General features: G+C 40.7%; 1 pseudogene; it reads left to right on the forward strand.

Annotated features, from left to right (window-relative positions):
- The first annotated feature begins 6515 nt into the window (after window positions 1–6515).
- The window catches only part of LOC119310668, a 6218-nt pseudogene continuing 2288 nt past the window's right edge, over window positions 6516–10445 (forward strand).

Below are 10445 nucleotides of genomic sequence, written 5' to 3' on the forward strand. Positions count from 1 at the left end.
GCCCCCTTTCTTTCAAAAAAAAAAGTGTTTGAGTATTCTAAATAAAATGGTCTTGCACTTTCAAAAATGATTCATGAACTATTTAGAAAAATATCCATTTAATTTATAAAAAATACTCATGTATTTGGAAAATAAATTTCATTTTTTCAAAGAATGTTCACATATTTTATAGAATTTACATGTAATTATTTATATTTACACTACCACTGTGTATTGTGGCATGTTCACGTATATTTTGGAATTCATCCCTATGTTGTAACCTGCATATATATTGTTTTGTAGGGAAAGTAAGGATTCTCAAATGATGACCTTGTTGCAAGTACCGGGGTACAGAAACAACAACCTGAAGCTATCAACAATGTCGTGGTGGTGCATCAAGAAGCAACAGAAGCAGACGAACATACACTAGCAATGCAGTAGTAGGAACTTGATGCTATGAAAAAGGCCCTACCAGAGCAGAAAAATGAACTTGGAGCTGTTAAGAATTCCCTGGCAGAGCAACAACTAGAAATTGAAGCTGTCATGATGGACCTGGCAGAGCAGCAGCAAGAACGTGAAGCATGTCCTACCAAATGCGTAGCATGAACTTCAATCTGTGAAGATTACGTACCCGCCAGCAAAACATACTTGAAGGTGTCAGAGAAGGCTTCTAACATCGTTGGTGGGCGTGTGGAGGTGTGTCGCCGGCGTATTTATCCTCGGTGGATTTGCCCGGTTCTGATTGTTGTTCGTCTATGTTCGTGTGTCTTCGGGTTGGATCCTTTCGATCTAAGTTATTCTTCATCGGCGGCAGTTTTTGTTCTGGTGCACTGGTCCTATGGGGCCCTAGCACGAAAACTTCCCGACTGTCTACTACAAGAAGTTGTGTCCAACTTCGTCGAGGGAGGGGCGATGATGGCGGTGCGCCTTCGGCTCGCTTCAGTGCTTGTAGTTGTCGCTAGGTGGTCTATGGATCTGGATGTAAGTTTTATTATTTCTGTTGTTCGTTGTCCTGCCAAGATTGAAGATGGACAGATCTGAAGTTTTCTCGCAAAAAAGAAGGCTCTACCAGAGCATCAAGATGAAATTGAATCCTTGATAATGGCCCTGTTAGATTTGCATAATCATCTTAAATCTATCAACACTTCCCCTTGTAGACTAGCAAGAAGAACTTGAATTCGTCAAGAATGCCAAGGAAGAGAAAACTTTAGCTATGGGATGAGGCTTAATGATCTTGATGGAATGCTTAAGTACAGCGCCAAGATTGCGTCGGCAGGACCCATGTCTATAGCTGAGCAAACAAACCCCATCATACTAATTAATGCAATGTTTGATGGTCATGAAACTATGTCATTTTCCTAATTTTATTGTGCGGCTCTGTCCCATGGTTTGTTATTGTGATGGCTCAGAAAAGTCTGTGTGATAATCGTCCGCCATTTAATCGCAGTAAAGATAGCTGAATTGGCATTGAAATTGAATTTTCACACAAATTCATATAAAAATTTTCAAGATGGAAAAAAATTCAAATATGCCCGCCAATTACAATATATAACAAACTCACAGTATCTACAAATTGTGATAGTTATGTGTGCCATCACCGGTGTATGGCATTGGACCCACATGTAAGAAGCCACATTACCCACGTCTGGACCCATTTGGCAGCAGCCTTGTCAGCATCTCATTAGCTCCATATCGCATTTAGCAAGTTTTTGTATCCAATCGCCATGATAGTATCCAATCGCCATGATTTACATGCCATTTTATTGTTAAGCACTTATTTGGTAAGAATTTAATTACTTACCAAACACAATGTGTTTTTTGGTAAGTTAATAAAACATGAGACAATTGATTCTATTTTAGGGAGAATGGATAGGAGAAAAATTAGAGATGAGAGAAAAAAATTAAAGAGGAGAAGGAAAGAGTGGGATATATATAAGGAAGGATACAGGAAAGAGAGGTGAAATGGAAACCTTACATTCTTTTTAAGTAGTAGAGATAGAGATTGTATCATTATTATTATTGTAGCTCGGGTGAACAGTAAATTCTGGAAAAAATGAAGAAAAAACAAAAACAATATTTTGTTTTTGAAAAACATTGACAAATTTTCTGGGTGCTTGTAAAATTTCATCATAAAAGAACATTCGTGGAAGTCATGGAAAAAAACAAAATCGATCTCCAAAAGTGCTATTTTCAAAAGCATTTTGGAGTGCTAATTTTGTTATTTTTGCCATGACTTCCATGAATGTTCTATCATGATGAAATCTTACAAGCATCCAGAAAATTTGTCAATCTTTGCCACCAAACAATTTCAGATTTTTTTTAATATGTTTTCATATTATTATTTTTGAATTTACAATTCATCCCAAGCTAATTTGAGGTCGTGAGTAGAATATGATGTTGCTATTGCAAGCGATACGGCCACTAACTTTCCTAGCTACACCCATATCTCCACTAGCATCCCTCATGACCATAGCCGAATGCTCACCATTCAATCGCAATGCCTCCACCGTGGGTCACCCTAGTTGGCAAAAAAAAAAAATTCTTCTGATTTTGCAGTGCTTTTGCTTCTTTATTTGTAATTTTTATTCATTTTTACTTGTTGTTTTATATTTCTTCTTGTGTGTTTATTTTATATATAAAAGATCTAAAGTATTCTGGGTCAAATTTTCATTTTGCACATTTGAAAAAAGTATTTCAGGTAAAATAAGAAGTGCTCACTCATTAAATATGTGTAAGAACTTTAATATGTGTATGTCTATTCTAAATAAAATGTTCTTTTACTTTCGAAAATGATTCATGACCTATTTAGAAAAATATTCATTTGATTTCTTAAAAATATTCGTACATTTAGAAAATGAAATTTTCATTTATTTTAAAAGAATTTTTTATGTATTTTGTAAAAATTGCATGTAATTATTAAAGTGTTCAGGGATGTAAAAAATATTCACGAAATTTTTAAGAAAACCATATAGCAAGTAAAACGAAAATATCCTAATAAATGTAATACTGTATTTAAGAAAATATCTTTAATATATCAAAAAAAGTCCATCGTTTGTTAAAAATGGTCATCGTATATTGAATAATGTACATTTTGCAATTGAAAATGGCATGGGTAATGTTCTTTATTAAATCAAAAAGAAAATAAAGAAAAATCTAATGAAAATAAAGAAAGATAATAAAGTGAAAATAGAAAAAAAGAAAAAGGGGAAATAGGGAAAGGAAAAAATAATAGAAATAAATCAAGGAGAAAATGAAAAACAATAGAAGAAATAAGACACAAAAGCCTCGCAAAAAACTAGAAAAGATAAAACCAGCAGCAAAAAATAGGGGGGAGGGGGTAACCAAGAAAACAGACGCATGTTGCATTAACTGGAAAGGAAACCGCCCAATCGTGTGCGCTTATCGGGTCATGACCCTCCTAAGGTGTTCCGCTAGTGAGCGCTAGCTAATGCTCGGTACAAACAATATATATCATTCGCCCCCCTTGCAGCGCATTTATTTTGCACATTCCTCAAGAAGTGGATCATCTAGAACATGTTCTTTTATCGTTCTTGATAACAGTTCTCAGATTTTTATAACACGTCAGAAGGTTTGCTTGATTCAGGATTGATTTTAAAGCTAAGTTCAAAACTGGACCAGAAGGTACCATCTACAAAACAAAATATGCAAACGCTAAGCAACGCGTTTATGTGGAGTAAATCAAGCCAAAAAAGAAATACTTCCAATGTGGCCGTCATCCGTCTACAATTGACCCAGGATCCACCTAACGTAGACTAACTAGACATTTAGCATCACTGCTAGTCGACTTGCCCACCCGTTAAGCAACCCCTTACTAATGAAATCACCATACGACCATGTATCTTATACCTGGCTCCCGACCTCCTTTGCCACAAGGTCCAAAGCCGATTTGATAGCCTTGTCAAGTAAACCTGATGTTGTGCATGTTCATGTTCGACATGAACCCTTCAGTTCAAACAAATCTAGCAGCAATACAATTCCGTGATCCCACTGCTAGATGTACAAGACATGCACATGTTTAACATCCGAGATGGAAAAACATGCTTGATATTAATGAAGGATGTTTATACCATTTAATATGCACAGAAAAAGAAGCAATATCATATGGGTATTTAGTTAAATAGTATGGCTCCTTCACGAAGATCCATCCAAGCAGGTTCCAACTCCGCTAGGCCATGAAAAATAAGTCCGGTCTACGCTTGCTCATGTGCAACATTTTCTTCTCATCTGATTGCCCATGCATATATGTCCATGTTGCAAATAATCTTGATTATATTTTTCTAGAGTTAATAATTTTAGTTAGATGGTACTTGACCTAGACGGTGCTATGCAGCACCTATAGCAAGCAACACAGTCACTACCATTCCCAGCTATGCCCATCTGTCCTTTGTATATATTTTTACTTGGTTCTTTTCCTTTTTCTCCTCCTATATTAATTTTATCACAATATATAGAAAATATTTTTTTCAATTTTTCTTTTTGCGCATTTTACAAACTAGTTTGTCTAAAAGAAAATTTGCTTACTCATTCGAGAATATCTAATACAACTGAAAAAGTTTTTTACTATTCTAAATAAAGTGTTTTGTACGGTCAAAATCGATTGACCTATTTATAAAAATATTCATTTAGTTTCTTAAAAAATCATTTATTTAGAAAAGAAATTTCATGAATTTACAAATAGTGTTCATTTATTTTAGGAAATGTCCATATATTATTGAACTGGCCATGATTTTAAGCAGATATTCACATAATTTTCAAAAAAACATATATGTAAAAAAATACGCTTGAAAATATTAACCGTATTTAGGAAAATAGCCATCACATATCAAAAATATTCATTGTGTGTTAAAAAGTATTCATCATGTGTTTAAAATACGTAAATTATGTGATACAAATTTCATGTGTAATGTTTATTTTCTAAATGAAAAAGGGAAATAAGTGAAAATAAAAAATGAAGGAAGAGGAAATAGTAAAAAAAGGAAAATAAGAAGAAAAAAATGGGAAATAAAGAAAATGCAAAACTAATAAAAATAAATCAAGAAAAAAATAGCATGCAAAGAACAGAAGAAACCAGACACAAAAAACACGCTAAAAACAAGGAACTTTATGCAATTATAAACAAAAAATAAGGGAGGAAAAGGAACAAGAAATCTAGTGTTGCATGAACAAGAAAGTAACCAGTTCGCCTGCTGTGCTTATCGGGTCATAGCGGCTCTCAGTTGTTCTACAGGTGTGTGCTAGCTATTGATCGGTACAAGCAATATAGCATTTGGCTACTGATTAAAAACATGTTAAAGAAAGACATATTTGGCCTAAAAATCATATAAAAAGTTAGTTATTGGCCAACCTTCGCCTAAAAACATGGATCTGCTGCTATATTATTTAGCTAGCAATGGCTATTGATTCAATCCCTCTATTCTTAAGAATGAAATAAATACTCGACGAACTAGAAATTAGATAATGACATCAGCGTATTTTGATGCAAGCTAGCAGGTAGAGTAATTTAGATGTTAAATACACAATGTATCAAGTAACAAAAATTAACTTGAAAATATTATCTTGTATTTAAGAAAATAATCATCATATATCAAAAAGGAGTTTATTTTGTTTTTATAAAATAGTCATCGTGTATTTATTAAATGTACATTCTGTGATTTAAAATTCATGTCTAATGATCATTTTACAAATAAGGAGATAAATCTAAAAGAAATGGAAGGAAGAGAGAAGGCATAGAAAGAAGAACAAAAAAAGAAAATTGGTAATAAACAAACGGGCAATAATAATAATAATAATAATAATAATAATAATAATAATAATATTAATAATAATAATAATAATAATAATAATAATAATAATAATAATAATAAATCAAGAAAAAACAGAAATGCAAAAAACCCAGAAGAAACCTGACACAAAAACATCGCTGAAAGCAAGTAACACAAAAACAGTAGCAAAAGCTCATGGAGGAAAACCAAGAAGAGAGCTGCGTGTTGCATGAACCGGAAAGAAAATCTACCCATCGGCTGTGCTTATTGGGCCCTACTTAAGTATTGTGCGGTCGAGTACTAGCAAATGCTTGATACAAGTGATATATAACACTCGCCTCCCGGCACCACACTCTCATAAAAGAGCAACAACGAACAGATTGGCTCGAGCATACCGACGGGCACTCTAATGTCGAGACTGACCGCAGGTCATGGACATTGCTGTGGGGAGCTCCGGTTCCTTCAAAAGTCAGAGTTTTTGCCTGGAGATTATCTAAGACTTCGATCCCGACAGGTGCTGTCCGCCACCACCGCAGCATGGCCGATTCGGCGGAGTGCTCGATATGTCACGCTGCTAATAATACTTGGCGTCATTCCCTCTTCGACTGTCGCATGGCACGGTGTGTTTGGGCACTTGCTGATGAAGAACTCAGAGAGACTATCATATCCAACAGAACAGATGATGCGAAGCTATGGATGCTCTGACTGGTTGATACATTACCTTCGGCGGAATTAGCACGGTTGCTCGACACGATGTGGGCTATGTGGTGGGCAAGGCGCCACGCCATCCACGATAACCAGTACCAAAGCCCGCTGAGCACTCATGTTTTCATCAACAATTTCTTGGCCGAACTAGAGATGATTCCCGAGAAGAACGCAAAGCCAAAGGGCCTGAACGCAAATTCCAGGGACCTGCATGTGAATGCGGGGGACCTGCATGCTAATACAGGGAATACAAATGAAGGGGCACAGCCTAACCTGTGGATTCTGCCCACCACTCATGAAGTCAAGATGAATGTAGATGGTGGTTTCTCGAAGATCGGTGATCAGGCAGCATCAGCGGTGGTTTGCAGAGACAAGCGAGGCATGTTTCTTGGTGCCTCCGCCATCATACGTGACGACCTCCTTGACCCTGCAGTTCTTGAAGCACAAGCTTGCCGCGAAGCACTTTCTCTCTCTATGGACCTGCATGTCCCACTACTAGGGAAAAGCCTAGCAGCAGCGCGGGTTTTGGGCCTATTAGCAGCGCGGGGGCGGCGCTACTAATAAGGCGCTACAGCTAACGTATAGCAGTAGCGCTGGTGCCACCCGCGCTACTACTATGTCCTTTAATAGTAGCGTGGGTAAAAACCCGCGCTACTACTACCAGCGCGGGTTTTTTTTGAATTTTTTCGAAAAAATATTTCGATTTTTTCCCTAATTTTCAAATTTCTGAATTATTTTAGCCTCAAATCTCTAATCACCCCTCATCGCTACTCAATTTAATCTCTAATCACCCCTCATCATTCCAAATCATCTAACTTCCCGGACGGTCATCCATCCTCTCACTACTCCAGCCTGAGCACGCTTAACTTCCGGGTTCTATTCTCCCTCGTTTCCAAGTCTACACTTGTTGTTTTCCTGACAATACTAAGATGTCAATCCTATTAACCTCAGGAATTTAGCTTGAGCATGAAGTCACACATTTCACTATTTGAGTTTGAAACTATTGTTCTAAAAAATTAGTAACACTAATATTTCTTGAATAATTAGTTTGACCACAATTTGACCACAGTTTGGCCATAGTTTGACCAGATTTGACCAAAATTCAAAAAAACAAAAATAATTATTTAGTAACACTAATATTCTAGAATAATTAGTTTGATCATTGTTTGACCACTGTTTGACCACACAGTTTGAATTTTTTTTCGATTTTTTCCACTCTAGATATTAAAAGCCCCGTAACTTTTTTTCTGTTAGGTTTTTGAGGATTTTGAAAATGTTTAACGGGGTTCCCCCGATTAAATTCGGATGTAACTTTTTGAGTAGATGATTTTTCATATAAAAAACTTTTTCATCCGAGTTAGTATGCAAAAGTTATGCCCATTTTTACAAATTCTCGAGAGATTTTGCAAATAAAGTCGAAATTCATATTTGCAAATTTTCCCAACAAGTAGACCACATATCACATGGGAAACTTATTTCCTTTTATTTTTTTGATATTTTCATCATTTTCTCTTATTTATTTTTAAAACTGAAAAGACGATCCACAGGGGGGGTAGAGTTAGAAAATGGGACCTTTAGTAGTAGCGCGGTTTTTTACCCCCTCGCTACTACTATGGCACCACTTAGTAGCAGCGAGGGCTAAAAACCAACACTACTGCTATCAAACTTAGTAGTAGCGAGGTTTTAAAAACCCGCGCTACTACTATGGCATGTCCCGGGGGCACGGTAGAGACCGCTTAGTAGTAGTGAGGGTTAAAAACCTGCGCTGCTGCTATCAACTTAGTAGTAGCGAGGTTTAAAAACCTGCGCTACTGGTAAGTAGCAGTAGCGAGGGTTTTTAGCCCTCGCTACTAGTAACTTTCTGTGTATAGGCTTTTCCCTAGTAGTGTCCAATCTATCTGTGTAGCATCCGATTGCCTTGAAGTGGTGACCAACATAGAGGCTGGAGTTCCATGCCAATATTTTTCTATCTTACAAGAGATTAAGCATCAGAGGAGATCCTTCATGATGTAAATTTTATTTATGAAAGTAGGAAACATAATGGGGAGGACCATGCCTTAGCAAAGGCCACTGCCTCTCTTAGTTAAGGGCGCCATGTGTGGCTTACTAGTTTGCCCGATATCATCTGTATCTCTATGTTTCTGAACGTTCAATAAAGGGTGCAGTTTGGCTAAAAAAAATAACACTCGCCTCCTGGCACTCTCATGAAAGAGTCCATCGAGAAGGGTGGGCGTATATGTGTCACGGCCCATCATGTGACTAAGCCAGAGCAAGGAGACGATTCGAAAGAGAGAAATCCAACAGTGCGGGTCGACTCGATCTAATGGTTGTGCTGCGACCGCCCTAGCAGTTGCGGTGCTCGGCGGGCACCTAAAACGGGCCTTAATATAGTCACACAAGTGCCAGAACAATACAATAAACGCATTGACATATAGCACGCGGGTTTTCGGTCCTGGCGCCTAGGGTTTCCCTAGCGACTCAGGTTCTTACGTCGGTGGGGTCCATCCTCGCCCTGATCCCAATTCTGATCCTTTTGCTTAGTTCTCGAGTTGGAGGTGGCAGAAATCATAGATCACTCGAAACCAAATCCACTCCTCAGCCTTCCGCTGTCGGCGGGGTCGTTGAAGCAGTCGAATGTCGCAGAGACCGTCGTATGGCTCGTAGCAGCTGAGTATGATAGTTATTATGGAAATATAGGATAGCGTAGGATTTATTCCACCTTGCCTTATACTCCAAGATGACCTTGTACTCACTATATATATGCCCACGAGGCTCAAGCAATACAACGATTTCATCAAATCCCTCTCTCGCTTATAACATGGTATCAGCCTAACCGATCCAAACCCTAGCCGTCGCCCACCGCTTCCGCCCCGCACGCCGCCCCCGGGGTGGTCGGCCTCAATGACCGCCATCGGGCGCCGCGCCATCCTAGGGTTCGTCCGCCGGTCGTTTTGACCGGCTTCCCTAGAGAGTCTTTTGCCTGAGCCCTTGCTCCGGGTTTTTTCACTCTCTTGCCGGTCGTTTTAATCGGTGTTTTTCTTTATGGTTTTCCGATCTATGTTTGATCGGTTTGTGTCGCTTGCCACCGCCTTCGACCACCGTGCGCCTCTACTCCGACACCCGCGCGACCGGCCGACCTCTTCACCGACCTGGTGGCCCCGCGCGACAGGCGGCCCCTTCCGTCGTTCGTGCATCTGCCCGCCCGTCGCCCCGACTCGGCGGCCTCACGCGACAGACGGCCCCTCACGACTGTCGTCCATGCGCTGGGCCGATCGTCAATCTACGTCGGCCATCACCGCCCTGTCCCCGAGTTCAGCGCGCCCCTCTGCCGATCGAGCAACAGGCTGCCGCTGCCTTGCCCCGTCGGGCCGCAGCGCCGCCGCCCCGTGGTTCTCCCCGTGGCTCACCGATCCGTGTCGCCGCTGCGTCGCCCCTTAGAGCTCTAGTGTCGCGCCACGTGATCTCCGCCGCTGCCCCGAGGCCGTTCCCGTGTTGCACCACCTCGCACGCTGCCGCTGCGTCGCCCCTTCGGGCCGTAGTGCCGCAGCCCGCGGTCAACTGCCGCACCGAGGCCGTCCGCTCCAGGTCGTCCCCGAGGCTGCACCGACCCTGGCGCTGCCGCCGTGTCGCCTTGTCGGGCTGTAGCGAGCGTGGCACGCGATCCCTACAAACACCCTGAGGTCTTCCCCGTCGTTGCCCCGACCTGCCGGCGCCATTGTGTCGACCCTTCGGGCCGTAACGCTGCGGCCCGCGGTCCACCGCCATCCACGTGCGTTGACTTCCACATGATATGCGCCATGACGCATTCCTTGGCACAGGAACGTCACCGTTCGCGCCGGTCTTCGTCAAGCTGTCTGGTTCATTATCGCCTACTTCGAGCACCGTCGTGGCACTCCTTCTCTAGCCGCCGCCGCCTCCTTAGGCCGCTGTCGCCGCTGCTCTTCTTCCGCAGCTCCACGGCGACTACCTCGACACCGG

This window comes from Triticum dicoccoides, chromosome 5B (assembly GCF_002162155.2).
Source record: "Triticum dicoccoides isolate Atlit2015 ecotype Zavitan chromosome 5B, WEW_v2.0, whole genome shotgun sequence".
NCBI lineage: Eukaryota > Viridiplantae > Streptophyta > Magnoliopsida > Poales > Poaceae > Triticum > Triticum dicoccoides.